We start from the raw sequence: 17,935 nt of genomic DNA on the forward strand, positions 1-17,935 counted from the left end.
GACACAGTAACAACAAAGTCTCCGATGGAGACGCTACTGGGCCCGCTCGAGCAAAGCGATGAATAGCGGGAGGACCGTGACTAAATCCTAAATCCGTGATTTTTAGGGGCTGCAGAGATAACACAGCGGGCAGGGCGTTTGCCTTGCATGGGGCCGACCCAGGTTCGATTCCCAGCATCCCATATGGTCCGCTGAGCACCGCCAGGAGTAACTCCTGAGTGCAGAGCGAGGAGTAACCCCTGTGCCTCGCCGGGTGTGACCCAAAAAGCAAAATTTAAAAAAAAAACAGATTTTTAGTCATTAGTTACAGACATTTAATATTCCAACACCAGTCCACCACCATTGCACCTTCTCACCACCATTATTTCCAATTTTCCCAACTACCACTTGAACATGCCCCCATAGCAGACCCACTATCATTTATTTTACATTGCTCGTTTTAAATAATTTGATAAAAGGATGATCAAAAACTGTTTCCTTAGAAGAAAGATTGTGAATTTTTTCTTTGTTTGCTTTTTTGCTCCAGCCCCGGTAGTGAAGATTCTTCTATCTCACCATGGAGCCCTTAAACCTTGTGTAAGAGATTACTAAGACGTTACAGGTAAAGCCTTCTGTGTATAGATTTTGTCAATTGAAATTGGTTGCCTTTCATATTACATACCATCCAGTCCTGTGTGCTACTTCTGGCTTAACAGTGTTACAGAGTTAGAGATGTTGCGTAGCCAGAATTGCATCCACACACTCCAGGGTGTCCAAAAGTGTTGACGGAGTAACAGATGGAGTGAAATTCTTAACTGGTGGCTTTGGGGCATAGGCCTGACGGCTGGGCTTCCAGAAGCACAGAGGGTAGTCTGTGCCCGATCTCCGAAAGCTGATTGTGGAATGTGGAGGTTTTTGGCTGCTGGCACTCTGTTTGGGTGGACGTGGGGATTCACCCGTTCCTCTCTGGGTTACCTCTGGATGACTCAGCCTTGTGCAGGATCCGAGAGAAATTCTTGATCTCTTTCAAGATTTATTTCTAAGTTTGTTATTCTAATTTATTCTGGATCATGGCCTGTGAGAGAGCTCACATGGCGCTGGAGGTGTTCCTGCCGGGCTTCCAGAAGAACAGGGATACATGGAGGGAGGGAACCCTCCCTGACCTCATGAAAGCTGGAGATTTCAATCACAAAATCTGCATGCTGGAGTTTTTCAAAATTAATTTCTGGATGAGACTTATCCGGATAGTGGAATTCGGCCAGGAGCAAACTGATGATTGTGAAACATCCAAAAAATTTTAAAAAGAATTATCAGGAGGGGATGAGTGAAAATGACCATGAAAAAGAGCTGTGGAGAGACAGTTTTTGTGGATGAAAGTTGCAGAGTTGGGCTGTAGAGGGTGGAGAGGTAAGTGGAAAGTGAGGGAGGGGTCCATTAGCACAGACCTCTCTAGAAGGCTGACTGTGAATCCATGTTATATTCTTTGATCTAAGTTAAAATGGGGGGATAAAGAAGATACTTTTGAGTACTAAACAGAATTATGGGTAACTTGGAGAACTCAATGGCTTCACGGCTTGTCGAGACGTTAATTGAAAATATAACTGATCTGGTCAGTGTGGGAGATTCATGTTAAAATGAAATACTTTCACATACTTGCTTGAAATTCCTTTGGACTCCCAGGTATGTGGGATCTAGCACTTCGTGGCTATCTAAATTACTGTTAAGGAAAATGTATACAGGTCTTAGGCCAAAATCACATAAGTAATATTGGCTAAACCTTGAATGTGAATGGGGTTCTGGCTCCAAATTTTAGCTTTTCCCTCTGTTTTCAGGTATATTTTACTACGTTAAATGAAATTGAGTTCATCTTTACAAGTGTTTCGTTTTCATGTAACTTCCACCCAGATCAGGATATGGAATGGTACTCGCATTCTAGAAACCTGTTCCCTATTGTTTTCTCTCCGTCCTTAACCACTTACACCAAGAACCACATTCTGGTTTTGGTTTAGATTGATTTCATTTTATGAATTTATTTTATGGACAAAAGTAGTCCATGTATTTGAAAGACGATCTACTAACAGTATTGAATGCAGTGAGAGCCTAAAGGAGATCACTGGATTATAAAACAAGGACTATTTCTTATTACTTCTTTCTTACAGGATTGCTGACTACTGAATTCAGTAGGAGGCAAGGAAATGAGGACAAGATGTATATATAAATGTGTTACTTACACTTTAGGGCTGGAGTGACAGCACAGTGGGTAAGGCGTTTGCCTTGCATGTGGCCAACATGGCGACCTGGGTTCGATTCCTCCGCCCGAGAGTATCTCGCCCCCAGGGTAAAGTCTGGCAAGCTACCTGTGATGTATTTAATATGCCAAAAACAGTAAGAACAAGTCTCCCAATTTGTTGTGAGACGTTACTGGTGCCCGCTCGAGCAAATCGATAAACAACGGGAGGACGGTGCTACAGTGCTACTTTCCCTTGACCAGCTTAGTTTCTTGGGAAGTGTGTAACAGTGGGACATGTACTGGCAGGTAGGTTTTTGAAGAAAAAAACAGTTCAACTTTTAAGACCCCCTTTTTGGGGGGGCACGGGGGAATTGGGGAGTGGGGCGGCTTCCTAAGTGGTGTTCAGTGCTAATGGCCTGGAATGAATTTTTTTTTTCCCTTTATTTTATTTTATTTTTTTTAAAATTGTAGATTTACAATTTTTTGTGCTTTGGTTTCAATTATACAATGATCAGATACCCATCCCTCCACCAGTGCCCATTTTCCACCACCATGGATAATATCCCTCCCACCCCCATCCCCCCATCCCCCCTGTCTCTGTGGCAGGGAAATCCCCTGTGTTCTCTCTCTCCTTTTGGGTGTTGTGGTCTGCAAAAGAGGCATTGAGTGGCAAACATGTTCAGTCCATAGTCTACTTTCGACATGCATCTCCCCTCCTGCGAGGATCCTCCAAACATCCTTTATTTGGTGCTCCCTTCTCTATCTGAACTGCCCTTTCCTCTAGGATACCCGGCTGGCCTCTAAGTTATGGAGTAATCCTCCTGGTGCTGATCTCAGCTATTCTTGGGTATTAATCTCATACTTTGTTACTTTATATCCCCCAGATGAATGCAATCTTTCTATGTCTATCCCTCTCTTTCTGACTCATTTCGCTTAGCATGATACTTTCCATATTGTACCACTTGTATGTAAATTTCATGACTTCATCTTTTCTAAGAGCTACATAGTACTCCATTGTGTAGATGTACCAAAGTTTCTTTAACCAGTCATCTGTTCTTGGGCATTCAGGTTTCTTCCAGTTTCTGGCTATTGTAAAGAGTGCTGCAATGAACAAACAAGTGCAGATGTCACTTCGACTATACCTTTTTGCCTCTCTGGGATATATTCCCAGGAGTGGTATTGCTGGGTCAAATGGGAGCTCAATTTCTAATTTTTTGAGAATCGTCCATACTGTTTTCCAGAAGGGCTGAACCAGTGGACATTCCCACCAACAGTGAAGGAGTGTCCCTTTCTCGCCACATCCACGCCAGCATCGGTTGCTTTTGTTCTTTTGAATGTGGGCCAGTCTCTGAGGTGTGAGATGGTATCTCATTGTGGTTTTGATCTGCATCTCCCTGATGATTAATGATGTAGAGCATTTTCTCATGTGCTTTTTTGCCATTCGGATTTCTTCTTTGAGAAAGTTTCTGTTGATTTCATTGCCCCATTTTTGGATGGGGTTGGATGTTTTCTTCTTGTGGAGTTTAACCAGTATTTTGTATATCCTGGATATCAACCCCTTGTCAGATGTGTATTCGGTGAATATCCTTTCCCATTCTGTAGACTGTCTTTGTATTTTGGTCACTGTTTCTTTGGAGGTGCAGAAGCTTCTTAGTTTAAGATAGTCCCATTTATCTATCTCTGTTTTCACTTGCTCGGCCAGTGGCGTGGCATCCTTGAAGATACCATTAGCTTCAATGTCATGGAGGGTTTTGCCAACTTTATCTTCAATGTACCTTATGGTTTCTGGTCTGATGTTGAGGTCTTTAATCCATTTTGATCTTACTTTTGTACATGGTGTTAGGCAGAGTTCTGAGCCTATTTTTTTGCATGTAGCCGTCCAGTGATGCCAACTATTCGCAGATGATATGATACTCTACTTAGAGAACCCAATAACTTCCACCAAAAAACTCCTAGAAACAATAGACTCGTATAGTAAAGTTGCAGGTTATAAAATCAATACCCAAAAGTCCATAGCTTTCCTATACGCAAACAGTGAGAGAGAAGAAAGCAACATGAAAAAAACAATCCCATTCACAATTGTGCCCCAGAAAATCAAGTACCTAGGAATCAGCTTAACTAAGGAAGTAAAGGACCTGTACAAAGAAAACTACAAAATGCTACTTCAGGAAATAAAAGAGGACATGAGGAAATGGAAAGATATCCCCTGCTCATGGGTCGGGAGACTTAACATTGTCAAAATGGCAATACTACCAAAAGCATTGTATAAATTCAATGCAATCCCTATAAGGATACCCATGACATTCTTCAAAGAAATGGAGCAAACACTCTTGAAATTTATATGGAACAATAAGCCCCCACGAATAGCTAAAGCAATTCTTGGGAAAAAGAAAATGGGAGGAATCAACCTCCCGAACTTCAAACTGTACTACAAAGCAGTAATAATTAAAACAGCATGGTACTGGAACAAAGGCAGAACTGCAGACCAATGGAACAGGGTTGAATACACTGACATCTCTCCTCAATCATATGCTCATCTAATCTTTGATAAAGGTGCAAGTAATGTGAAGTGGAGTAAGGAAAGCCTCTTTAATAAATTGTGTTGGCATCACTGGAATGAATTTTTTTAGGGATAGGCCTGCCAGGTGTTGCTCCGGGGCCCCCTTGCCCTTGGGGATTTCCTCCTGTTGATTCTTGGCTGTTTGAGCAGCAGTGACAGTGCTTGGGACCCCTGGATAATAATCTGGCAGTGTGCGAGGGGTCAGATTGTGTTGGGGATGATGCCCAGGTCATGCTCATATTATGTATGTGCCCTAACCCAAACATATAAGATGTAATTGTTTCTTTTGTGGAAGAGTCCTCCCTTTGTTCAGGTGGCCCAGGCCTCACTGCGAGTGATTCTCAGCCCAATGGTAGGTGGTTTAATTTGAGGGCCAATGTATGTGGTCGTATTGTTCCAGTCGTGCTCAGGTGCTTCCAAGGACACATCTGGGGGTACTTTTGAAGGCCTTCAGCACTATCTTTCTTGATCCCAGAATATCTGTTTTTTTTTAAATTTTTTGTTTAATAAGTGACAAAAAATTAAGACTTTTTTCCCCCTAGGGGTCAGAGAAATAGTACAGCGAGTTAAGTCACTTGATTTGCCTGTAACCAGTTTAGTTTGATCCCCAACACCACCTGGTCCCCCGAGCATTGCTGAATTGGCTCTGAAGGTCTCTGAGCACAACTGGGGTACTCTAGATAATCCTTGGTACTGCAGTGCTTGAAGAACATTGCATTCTCAGACCCAGGCATTGAACTGCCGACCACAGTAATGGCAGGAAGGGACCCTTAGGTCCCCTAATCAGCACTTCGGAACCCTCCCCCACACCCACTTTTTTAAAACATGTTAGTCAATGTCAGTCTATATATGTATAACTTGTATACATGGAGTATATTGCTATTTTTGTTTAGTTCAGGATTATCAGAATAATTTTTGTTGTTCTTAGGAGTTACGGAAAAGCACCAGTGAATCTTAATATCAAGACAGGAGGAAGAGTTTATGGAACTACAGGTAAAATTTGTATTTGCCAGTGCATCAGTAGGAAAGTAATGACTATGCCTGAATAACGTACAGACTATAGTAGCTATCACAGGTGATCTGAAGAGTGCTTCAGTTCAATTCAAGAGAGTCGTTTAAACTTGTGTCTCAAGGATGGGGAAACTTTTCTCTGTGAAAGGCTTTGTAAGAGAATACGTATTTGTAGAGTTTGTGGGTCACGAGGTTTCTTTCCCTCTTTTGATTTTAACTTGTTTGTACAACCCTGTAAGACCTGTTATAGTTCACAGCATATAAAAAGGGATTTAACACCTGGAAGTTATTGGTACATATTGGTACAGGAATTTATTTGAATGCGTTAACAAGTTCCTAATCCGTACACTTTATCTTAGAGTTTCTTCCCTAAAGTTTAAACTTACTGTTATTGATAACATGCTTATTCCTATAGTATGCCTGACTCTAATGTTCTCATTGAAGCCTTTGTTTCATTGAGAGCTATCACTAGTAAAATGGTGTTTTCTGTTTTTCTCTCAGTATCTTGCTCATGCCATTCTTTCTCTATTTTGTATTTGTTAAAAAAGGAACAAAAGTCAAAGGGGTAGAGCTCGATGCACCTAGAAGTATTAATGGAGTTCCACTCTTGGAGGTAGATTTGGATTCTTTTGAAGATAAACCATGGTGTGAACCTGGTAAGATGATAAATGACTCCATACCCCTCCCTGGGACCAGCCTCAGTGACCCTCAAGGTCCTGGGGCACTCAGTGTGTGTGATGCTCAGTCTTCTGGGATGAACATTGTGGTACCAGGGCGTGTGCTCCAGGCCACTGAGCATGTGCTCTAATACTCGAGCTGTTTCCCCAGCAGAAGAGGACTGGATTTTTCTTGGGAACACCTGATGGTGCTTGAGGTCTGCTGGCAATGACTGGTTACCTTGTGTGCTTGTGATCAAACCTGGGCATCTATATTCAAAGCATTCATTCTAGCTCTTTGACTTATCTCTCTGGATTGCAGATTTTTAAAAGATGTTTCATATTACAGTCATTAGAAAAATATCTAACTTTCAGTATCAATAGTATTCATAGGATTTTTGTAAATGTCATTATAAATGTCCTAAGCATAATTAGCAGTAATGACCTGTGTTGCTAAATTGTAACAGTAGCTTAGCATTATATTAGTCTTGCATAGCATAGTATTTTCTTATAATGCCATTTATAAAGGAAATTTCATTAAAAACATAGTTTTGTGGTGCTAGAGTAATAATCGGAAGAACTAGTAAAATTTGAAGAAGTATTTATACTTATAGAACTTATCATTTACATTTTTATATTTTATTTGCTGCATGAAAATAGGATTGAAATACTTGCATACAAAAGTTGTGTCTTCTTTTTAGGCGCTGACCTTTCTGATTATTTTAATTATGGGTTTAACGAAGATACCTGGAACGCTTACTGTGAAAAACAAAAAAGGATACGAATGGGGCTTGAAGTTATAGCAGTTACCTCAATTACAAATATATTTATGGTAATTAGTAAACATTTCAAAATACTCCTGTCTTTTCTATTTTCTATTCACTTTTTTTCCCTAATCACTTTTTCCCCATAAAGGTGATTAAATACTGTGTGATAGTTTAAAATTCCGTTCTTTTTATCGTGTTTTTTCCCCTTCCCTTTCAGAGTTCTATGTTAATGCTTATCTGATATTTAGCTACAAGTTACTGACTAGCCACAGTTAGTTTGTATTTGTATGGCCTATCAATTCAAAATTACATGGCATCTGAATGGGGAATATGTTATTTAACTTATGCCAAAGACTGTACTATGGGAGTTACACCAGGTGCAGAGATCCAAGATGGCAGATTCAATCTTTTTTTTTTTTTTGGTTTTGACTTTTTGGGTCACACCCAGCGATGCACAGGGTTTACTCCTGGCTCTGCACTCAGGAATTACCCATGGCGGTACTCAGGGGACCATCTGGGATGCTGGGAATCGAACCTGGGTCAGCCGCGTGCAAGGCAAATGCCCTACCCGCTGTGCTATCGCTCCAGCCCCAGATTCAGTCTTTTTTTAAGGTGAATTTTAGTAAATTATCCTTGGTTGCTCTCATTTTTTGTTCTTGAGTCTTCTCCTATGCCACTACTCAAGGGACAAGATTAAAGTGGAAATAGCTTCTCTGTTTCCCAAACCTTCAGCTTCCTGGTGACCTACAAGTTTGCTGATTGTTGTTTCATCTCCACTTTTGCAAGCATGTGAATTTGTACCCTATTATACTAACAAATGCAAAGTACAGTTCTTGCTCTATGTTGTGATTTTATTTTGAGTCATAGTCTATGTTTGTTTGTTGGATATAAAAGTTCTTCCAACAGGTTATGCTGTTATATAGACCATAATATAATCTATCAAAATTGGAGGCTTAAATTTTCCTTGTTGTTTTTTTTAACAATGGTAAGGAAAATGGCAATCTGAATATCTCTATAACTTTGAATGTTGTATGTATTGCAGTTTGGGCATTCTTTAAGAAAAGAGTCTCTTAAAGAATTGTGGATTTACTATTATTTACAATGACTAGAAACATTTTCTGGAAAGTGAATTTTACTTTTACTGGTTCTTTATATTTTCCTTGAATAGAACAAAGAAAGTTCCTTTGTAAACTTCCAGCTTCCATATACTTTTGTCTCTTTGCAGTAAACTTCTAAAAGTAAAGAATATAAAGGAAACGATGGTTTCCATTGAAAGTAGCCTTCATGAATACCTTGCTGATATGTATACTGCTTTACTGCAAAGTTGTTTTGAAGAGTTTTTTTTTCTGGTTTGGAGTAGAGGTCATTTTTTCATTTTAATTTTTGATTCTGAATGAATACGGGTTTGAGTTGGATAAGTATAGTCTGTTGGCTCTTTTTGCCTTGATAATGTGCTTAAATATTGCTTGTCTTGTAGAAATACTGATTTGGGAATAGGGTATGTATATTTTGTTTGTTTGTTTCGGGACCACATCTGTTGGTGCCCCCGTCTTGGTGCTCAGCGTGACTTCTTTGGATGATGGGAACTTGGTGGTGATGGGCATTAAACATGGGCCTCCTGCATGCAGAGCATGTGGTCAGCCCATTGAGCAATCTCTCCAGTCATTCAACTTCATTACTGTGTGCAGCTCACGATGATTTTTTTTCATTTTGCTTCCTGTTGTCTGTAGGATCTTTTAGGTAAAGGTAAAGGTAAAGGCCCTCCCGTTGATCGTCGATTTGCTCGAGCGGGCCCAGTAACGTCTCCATTGGAGACTTTGTTGTTACTGTGTCTGGCATATCGAATACTCTCGGTAGCTTGCCGGGCTCTCCGAGAGGGGCGGAGGAATCGAACTCGGGTCGGCCATGTTGGCCGCTTGTAAGGCGAACGCCCTACCCGCTGTGCTATTTAAAATGCTGAAAATGTGAAAATGTGTTTGAGCGCAGTTGATATTTTTAAGCTGCAGTTTAAATTTCTGAAAGTGCCATGTTAAGATTTTCAGAGTTTTGTGGAATATTTTTAAAAAATGATTACTTGATTTTTTACCATGTACCATGTAAATGGTGATTAGTAAAATGTTACAAAGTTCTTATCAGTAATGCAAATACGAAGAGGTACATGTGTGAGGTCCTAAGTGTGAAAAGGCATATTTTAGATAAAAATATTATCGTTTCTAGAGAATTGCAAGAATTAATATGAAATCAGATATTACTTTGGTATGCAAAATTATTGTGATGCTAAATATAGCTTGTTTCAGTGCTTTCTTATTAAAAATCTTTAACTATGTCAATTTTATTGTGATACCAGGATGTACATTATCTTAAATCATTGATTTTGTGCATACATCTTTGTTTGCAGTACCACACGTAACACCAGAGACTAATTCCCTTGACTGATGTCCCAAGGACCTTTCCCAATTCTCCACCCTCCCCACACCAACCTTCATGCAACCTCAGATCTACAGATAAAAACTTTCCGTTTAGACTATAGAAGAAAAACAGTATGCAGTATTAGAGAAGTGTGTATTACTGTATTGGGTTTGAGGGTATAGAGAAATATTCTAGATGGAGGAAATTCTAGTTGTGTGCGGTGGGTGACCGCGGCGTCCCTGCAACATTCTCTGTCCTCAGCCATCCCCGCTTCGCCTTCTGAATGCCGTGCGCGTCTTCCCCAACGCTGCTGCCGCCCCATCCGCGGTTCTAGGCCATGGTCACGTTGTATTTGCGCGCACCGCCCACTTAGCCCAATGGGCCTGCGAACTGCACCTGCTCTTCCAGTCCTCTCCGCTGAAGATGGGTTGGCGCTTGGCTGGGATCGGGGCCGTGGGAAGCAGTGCTGGGCTGGGGCACCTTACACTGCCATATACCCCCCCCCCCACCAGCTTCCCACTGCCTTGCAGTGTCTACCAGTATCCAAGCAGCACACGGCCCGTCCCCACAGGCTGTCTTCTGCAGAAACTCTGAGGCTGGTTGCAGTAAGAGACTAGCTGGAAGGGTCAGAGCCCAGTTCCCAGCCTCCACTGGGCTTTGAGGGGGTCCAATGTGCGCTTGACAGTTCTGCTGCCTGGAGGGACTCGCGGCCAGCATCATCGCTCTGTCTTCCGCCCACTGTTCCCGATGCCCACCCTGAGTTCCCAGTTCCCACTGAAAACTTTCTTCCCTTTGGGTGCTCCCGAGGCTCCGCCGTCTCCAGCTCCTGAATTCCATGTCACTTAGGCCTCAGTTTAGTCCCATTCATTTGTCTGGCCCATTTCCATTCTTCTGTGGTTCGGTTCAGTTTTGGTGGAGCAGGGTTGGGTGTGGAGGGGATGGGGGTAGAACCAGGGGGTCCCCCGCTCTGCTGTTTTCCCGTGCAGACCCCCCATCCGCTCCCATACCTCTGAATATATGAATGAGAATTATTGTTTCCAAGATTTTCACATGATAATTCTAAGCCACCTCTGATCGGCTCCCTGAACTGGCTTCTCTTAGTGGTCATTCTCACTCCCCGTCCTTTTGTCCTTGCCTGCACCTTCATCAGACATGAGAACACCCCTCCGTGTGACCACAGACTCTTCTGCTCCTCTGCAGACCCAACACCTGCTTCCGCCCCTACTCCAACCCCTAGGAGTGAGGTCAAGGTCTCTTGGACCTTATTTGCTTTGCAGACAGTAAGCTGCCACTAAACTCTGGCCATCTCACGGTCATATTACAGCTGGAATTGAAACCGCTTTTGGCCAGAGTGATAGTAAAGAAGGGGAAGGCTCTTGGCTTGCACTTGCTAACACTGGTTGGATCCTTGGCATCCCTAAGGTAAGGTCTCCTAAGACCCACCAGGAGGGGTTCTTGAGTGCAGAGCCAGGATGAAGCCTGGGCATTGCCAGGTGTGGCCCCACACCCCCAAATAAATAAGTAAATACACTTATATCCCTTTTGGGCTGGAGCAATAGCACAGCGGGTAGAGCGTTTGCCTACAAGCTACCGAAAGCTACTGAAAGTATCTCACTCCCACTGCAAAGCCTGGCAAGCTACCCGTGACGTATTCGATATGCCAAAAACAATAACAAAGTCTCACAATTTGTTGTGAAACGTTCCTGGTGCCCGCTCAAGCAAATCTATGGACAATGGAGGACAGTGCTACAGTGCCGTATCCATTGTAATTGATGAGTGGTACTCCCCCCACCCCTTTCTCTCACTGGCTATTAAGACCATTTCGTAGGAAAGGGATGTGACTCAGTGGCAGAGCGTAGACCTTGCATGAGTGAGGGCACCGCAGGAGGGAGGAAGGCGAGTTTCATAAATATGGTGTTGAGATTTTTATAGCATAAGATTCATTACCAGTATAGTGATAATGGCAACATCCTATAAATCAGGATGTAGTTGTGAAGGTGGTACCCTAGTTAGATCATCTCATGCACAGGCTGGGATTACTACCTTCTCTCTGAAAGTTTTCCATTTCTATGAGAGGTTCTTTTATACCTTGGAGAGCACCATTGTTCTTGTCTATTTTTGGCCTCCTATAAGTACAGAAAAGTAAAGTGGATCTGAATGTAAAATGAAGGAAAGACCCAAGTCATCAGAGAATTTCTGCATAGTTACCAGCAAAAAAAAAAAACAACACTGTTACAAAATTAAGGTAACTCCTCTCCAGAGTCTCAGAACCCTTCTGAAGCTTCCTAAGTTGACAAAGCTGCAGTCACTACAGGTCCAGGCCAGTCTGTGGTGTAAGCATTCAAAGATCAGTCTTCATTGCTCCCTCTCCTCAGGCAGCTTTAGGTTGGGGAAACTAATTTTGTTCTCTTCTCTCATTCCTTGATTTATTCTCTCAACCAACAAACTATCAAGCCTTTGTGAGAAACAAACTTTTCTTGCTCCAGAGCATGAGGAAAGGATACAATATGGATTCTTTGAGCACTCAAGGTGCTTGTAAACTGGTTATAGTGATAGGCACATGAAACAAATCAATAATTAGTATTGCTCTGCTTTTATTTGTGTTTGAATAGTTTTTCTTTTATGTTTTGCAATGCTCAAGGCTTTCTTCTGACTCTGCACTCAGGGATCACTCCTGGTAGGCTTAGTGGCACCACATGGGGTACTGGGGGTCATACCCAGATTGGCCACATGCAATGCAAAAATGCCTTGCCCATTGGACTATCTCTCCACCCTTGCATTTGAATTTTTATTAATAAGTTCATATAGTACATACTGGCTGAAAGTTAAAATTGTCATTTAAGAACTAGTGATATAAGAAGTCCACAATAATGTATTTAGTGAACTAAGAATACAGGTATTTGTATTTTATAAAGAAGCTCTTATGTAGATGATCTTGATCACTTGGTCACTTGACATCCCATTATTCATTGATTCGCTCGAGCGGGTGCCAGCAACGTCTCCATTCATCCCTATCGCGTGCTAATGTAGCCCAATGGCATTTGCTCATTCTAGGAACACGAAGAGCCTCAAATCGATCGTTCAGGGTCTTGACAAAGAAGTCTGATCATCTCATAAGTGGATGGCCACGTGATCTTTTGATGTCCCGTGGAATCCAGTCGGTAATGGCTCTAGTCCAGCAGTCACCTCCAAATCTCATTATGTGTCCAGCCATCTGATTTTTGACGCCTTGGCAAATGAGAGAGCGTCCCCGATTCTTGACCGTCGAAGAAGGTCGGAACTTCGGATTCTTTTCTCTCATTTGAGTGAAGCATGATACTCAAGCATAGCTCTTTCGATTCCTCTTTGGGAGACTCGAATAGCGTTCTCATTATGTTTGCGTAGGGCCCAGGTCTCTGAGGCATATGTTAATGCAGGAAGAACAGTGGAATTGAAGAGATGTGCCCGGAGCCGGAGGTTCTTTGTCCTCTTAGCTATTTCTTCAACGTTCTTGAAGGCGTTCCAAGCTGCTCTCTTTCTCCTGCGCAGCTCAGGTGCCAGGTCATTCGTCATGTTGACTTCTCGACCTAGGTACACATAACTGTTGCATTCGGAGATGTTCATCCCATTGAGAGTGAATGGAACGTCAGGAACGAGACCGTTTCTCGAGAAATGCAGGTGATCGTTGCTCATAAAATGGCATAACAAAAAAATAAACGAAACTGTAGTCTCTTCTAGCAAGGCTAATAATTTGGAGAGAGGAGTGCTGTAGATGAGGTCTTGGCTTTGGTGGCAGGTCTATCTTACCTATCAGGTTATAGTTACAGGCAAGAGCTTCTAGATAGAATCACTGAAGCAATTTACTTCTTTTGCTTATCTACAATCTTGCAGATCTTACGGCTTATAGTTTCACTTACCACCAGAAGTCAGGGACAAGCTCAGATTAATCAGAGATTTTGGAAATAATGCAGAAAAGTACCACGGCTTGAGAATAATAAGTATTAGTGCTTCCTATGAACTTAATGCCTAAACTGTTTAAGGACCAAAGAAATAGGCCAGGAGTTAATGGGCTGACCTTGCTTGCTGCCAACCTGGTTCTATCCCCAGCCGCACAAATGATTCCCCCAACCACCACCTGGAGTGATCCTGGAGCACAGAGCTCGGAGGAACTGATTACTGCTGAGCATGGCTCTGAAACTACAGCAACTAGCAAAGTTTGTTTGATTTGCTCTTCACGGCCACTTTTTGAAACTTGTACTGAGAAGTCTTGGGTGGGCTGAATTAGATCTCTGTGGGAAGTCGTTCCTAACCTCGAGTACCTCTCTTATGTCTTTAGGTTCGTCTCAGCAGACATAAAGCAGTTCGACATTCTACACTTGCCCTAAACAGCTCCCAGTGCCAGGAACTGGCAAACTAATATTTTGGTTTCAGTGGATGGTCTAAAAGGATTGTCAAGGTAGGAAGCGGAGAGAGAATTCAAGTGCGGAACTTGTGCCCACCGTGTTCAAGGCCCTGGGTTTTCTCCTGAGTATTGCATGACTCCCAGCTGTGTGGGGTGTTACCCCAGCGGGCTCAGAGAACCTACAGACCAGATAGATGAGAGTCGTCTAAGTGAAAGTGTTGGACCACCGGTCACACCCCAGAATCAATAAGGTCTCAGTGAGTTGACGGTGGTGTCCATATTCTACAAGTCTTGTGTGCTCTGTATGTTCATGGCTGGTGTAGTTCATGGGAAGTTTTGTTTAATGTTGAAGTGACAGGTTACTTCAACGGTTGGCAAGGGTTGCTGGAGTTTCGTTTTTATTTCTAATTAAACTTTTTTTTTCCAGAAATATGTTTTTGTTTTTTAGATTTTTTTTAGTGAAACACCATGAGGTACATTTGTAGATTTACAAATTTTTGTGCTTGGGTTTCAGTTATACAATGGTCGAATACCTATCCCTCCCACCCCCCCATCCTCCCCATCCCACCCTGCCTCTGTGGCAGGGCATTTCCCTTTGTCCACTTTCTCCTTTTGGGTGCTGTCGTTTGCAAAAGAGGCATTGAGTAGCATCTAATTAAACATTTTAAAATCTACATTGAGATGTTCAGAAGGACCTTCAATCTAAAATCTTACCAGCTTCAGTATCTTTCTGAACTTGAAGAAAGGGAAAATGAAGATATTGTGGCACCACTTCAGACGCAAAGTGTGAAGATCTTCTGTGCTTTAGAGGTGGTTTTGTCGTCCTTTGGCAAGAGCCCTGGAGTTGGCAGAGCCGAGGAGACTTTGGATAAACTGGAAGGTCTCTGTGGGGACTGGAATGGGGGTGTGGGTAAGAATTCATTCATTCATTCTCTTTCTCTTTCTCTCTCTCTCTCTCTCTCTCGCTCATCATATTTTCAGATACATCAGAAACATCCCTCTACTTGCTAAGCTGCTAAAGCCTTGGGCAGATGTTTTTAACAATACTTGTTTAAATCTTAGGTAGTAACTAACAGAATCATTTTTTTTGGTGGGGCCAAAGGACCCGGGGACATTTCACAATTTTAGAGCTGTCTTCCTACCAAGAACCTTAGAGATATAGGGATGGGAATACTGTTTCTCCTATTTGGGGCTAACAGTCTTCTTTGTTCCAAAGAAATTTTTCAAGTATAGATCCTGTGTAATTGTCCATTATCTCACCAAAATCTTCATTTTGATAATGAAATACACTAATAAAAATGTTTTTCCCCCCAGAATCTCTGGTACTTAGGCTTAGGGTATTAAATCAAAGGCAGGGCTGTTAGTGAAAGAACTGGAACAGACTCTGGTAGGTGAATCTTAATGAGACCAGCTCATCCTTGGTACTAGCAAACCTTTCTCAAGCTCCTGAAATTGATAGGTGATAGGGCAGACATTCGAATGGGTTGTCACTCCCCATGGGGGGTGCGGGCGTGCCATCTGCCTGAGGTTATCTAGTCACCATCACCAAAGCCCCTTGCACCTGCCTCGTGGCCAGAACCAAGGGGAGGCTGAACAGATTGGCTCTGATCTGAGAAATGTGCGCATCCCCTGGGAAGGGGGTCAGCGCCCATCTGCATGTATTACCTCTAGAATTACCACAGTTATCCAATTCGGTTACTCCTAGCTGCGGTATCCAGATGGCTCGGGCTTGCTTTGAACACTATAATTTTTGCAAAGTAAAGGACTCCATGCCAGACCGTTTTCACTCAGGGCACCCCAGAGAGGGGCGGGTGAGGGTCCTTCCCATCCCAAGGGACCCTGCCCGGCGGCCGATCTCCACTACCCAACCGCCGCCACTCTCCAGGCCAGGCCACTTTCACATTATAAGACACTTCCTACCCATTTTCCATAATTGCCACACCATGTTTGATGGGGTTCAGACAGTAGGCAACAAATCATAGAGAGAAATATATAAATATTTGCGTCTCGGAGAGCCCGGCAAGCTGCCGAGAGTATCCCGCCCACACAGGCAGAGCCTGGGAAACTCCCTGGGGCGTATTCGATATGCCCAAAACAGTAATGACAACAAGTCTCATTTCCCTGATCGTAAAAGAGCTCCAATCATTGGAAGAAGCTGCTAAAATCTCAGGACTGGGGGGGAATAGAGACGTTACTGGCGCCCACTCGAGGAAATCGACAAACAACAGGATGACAATGATACAGTGATTATTATAAAGTAATTTTTTTATTTTTATAAAAAATAAAAATATTTGACTACATTTAATATTCAAACGCCAATCCCACGACCATTACACCTTGCTACCACCATATTTTGTGTGTTTCCATCCCGAACCCAAACCCCTGCCCCAAGCAGAACCGAAGCAATTTATTTTGTATTGTGTGTTCTGAATCAACTGCTGAAAATGCTTCACAAAAGTTTCCTTAGAGGAAAGTGTGTGAAGATTGTTCTATTTCCCCCAGGGACCATTGATTGTTCTCTTTGCCCTAGGGACCATTAAGCCCTTAAATAAGAGATTATTGACATGTTGTTAATGGTTGAGCTGTGTGTGTGTTTGTGTGGGTGTGTGTGTGTGTATGTGTTTGGGTGTCTATGATACACACTCCTGTAAAAATATATTTTCCTCTATGATTCGTAGCCTTCTACCTTAAACCCCATCAAATGTGGTTTGCTGCTCTTGGAATATTAGTGGTGTGAGGTATGTCAAGTTCCTAGAATAGTCTGTAGGTTTGCCCATTTGAAATACGTAATCAGTATGAGATTTGTGCACTGATCTTGACTAATTTCTCCCTTCTAGTTTACCTGTTTACAAATGTCCAGAATTGATCAGATAGCTAAAATGTATGGTAATAGCCCTGACAGAATATACTTAGCACAGAGCCTTCAAGACATAGCCTTGTGTGGTGCCTTCCCTTACTCATTAAGATCGTGATGTAGTGCTCTTTTTGTTTTTTTTTTATTTTTATTTTTTTTAACTTTTTTATTTTTGGGGTTATACCCAGCGATGCTCAGGGGTTATTCCTGGTTCTGCATTCAGAAATTACTTCTGGCAGTGCTGGGAGGACCATATGAGGTGCGGGGGCTCGAACCCGGGTCAGCCGCATATAAGGCAAACGCCCTAGCCTCTGTACTAGAGCTCCAGGCCCAGTTCTGTTTTTAGACTTCATAAAAATCAATTAGAAAGATTGGCGTAGTAAATCTATTTGTTTTGTTTGGATGTAGGACCATTATCTTTCCTTATGAAAAGGAAGACGACTCAGAAGTTTGCTATTCAAAAGACCGTGTCAGATGCATTTCAGAAACTGCTCATTGTGGTTTAGGTAAGACTTTGTTGGTTATCTTTGAAGTACTGCAGCTTTCTTACTTGACGAGCAAGTAAATTGATTTTGAGAAGTCAATTATATTGAAAATAATGGAAATATAAGTACTTCCTATTCCTTTGTTTTTTAGATGCTTTACAGAGTAGTCTCAAATTTGTCCTTTGTGGAATCTGTGAAAAATAATTACAGCAAATATTACTCCCAATGTATAAACGTAGAATAGTTTAGACTGTGGAGGGAGTATTTGATCCAATTCCTCTTTCTCAATTGTTTGTCAGTAAAGCAGAAGAGTATAGTGGCTGTAAACTCCAGACTCCTCTGTTTAAGTACTAGCTCTGTCCTCCATTTTTTTTCTTTTTTCTTTTCTTGGTTTTTGGGCCGCACCTGCTGATGCTTAGGGCTTCCTCCTGGCGATGTGCTCAGGAACCACTTCTAGTAGGACTCGGGGAACCACATGGGGTGCCAGGGACTGAACCTGTGTTGTCTGCATGCAGAGCAAATGTTCGACCCATTGTAATAGTACTCTGGCCCTCTGCCTCTTTAGAAAATGCAACAGTGGGTCTCTAGACAGATATGTGAAGG

General features: G+C 42.3%; 1 protein-coding gene across 1 annotated transcript in view; it reads left to right on the forward strand.

Moving 5' to 3' along the window:
• The window catches only part of LOC130024180 (leucine-rich repeat-containing protein 37A3-like), a 79,675-nt gene that overhangs the window by 4,982 nt on the left and 56,758 nt on the right, over window positions 1-17,935 (forward strand). Inside the window, exons 4-10 of the mRNA XM_056114857.1 lie at window positions 527-601; window positions 5,698-5,762; window positions 6,329-6,436; window positions 7,138-7,268; window positions 13,928-14,047; window positions 14,711-14,903; window positions 17,256-17,353. The gene's annotated coding sequence lies outside the window, so the exon portion shown is untranslated. The remainder of the gene's footprint in view (window positions 1-526; window positions 602-5,697; window positions 5,763-6,328; window positions 6,437-7,137; window positions 7,269-13,927; window positions 14,048-14,710; window positions 14,904-17,255; window positions 17,354-17,935) is intronic.

This window comes from Sorex fumeus, unplaced genomic scaffold (genome assembly GCF_029834395.1).
Source record: "Sorex fumeus unplaced genomic scaffold, SorFum_2.1 ptg000001l, whole genome shotgun sequence".
NCBI classification, from domain to species: domain Eukaryota; kingdom Metazoa; phylum Chordata; class Mammalia; order Eulipotyphla; family Soricidae; genus Sorex; species Sorex fumeus.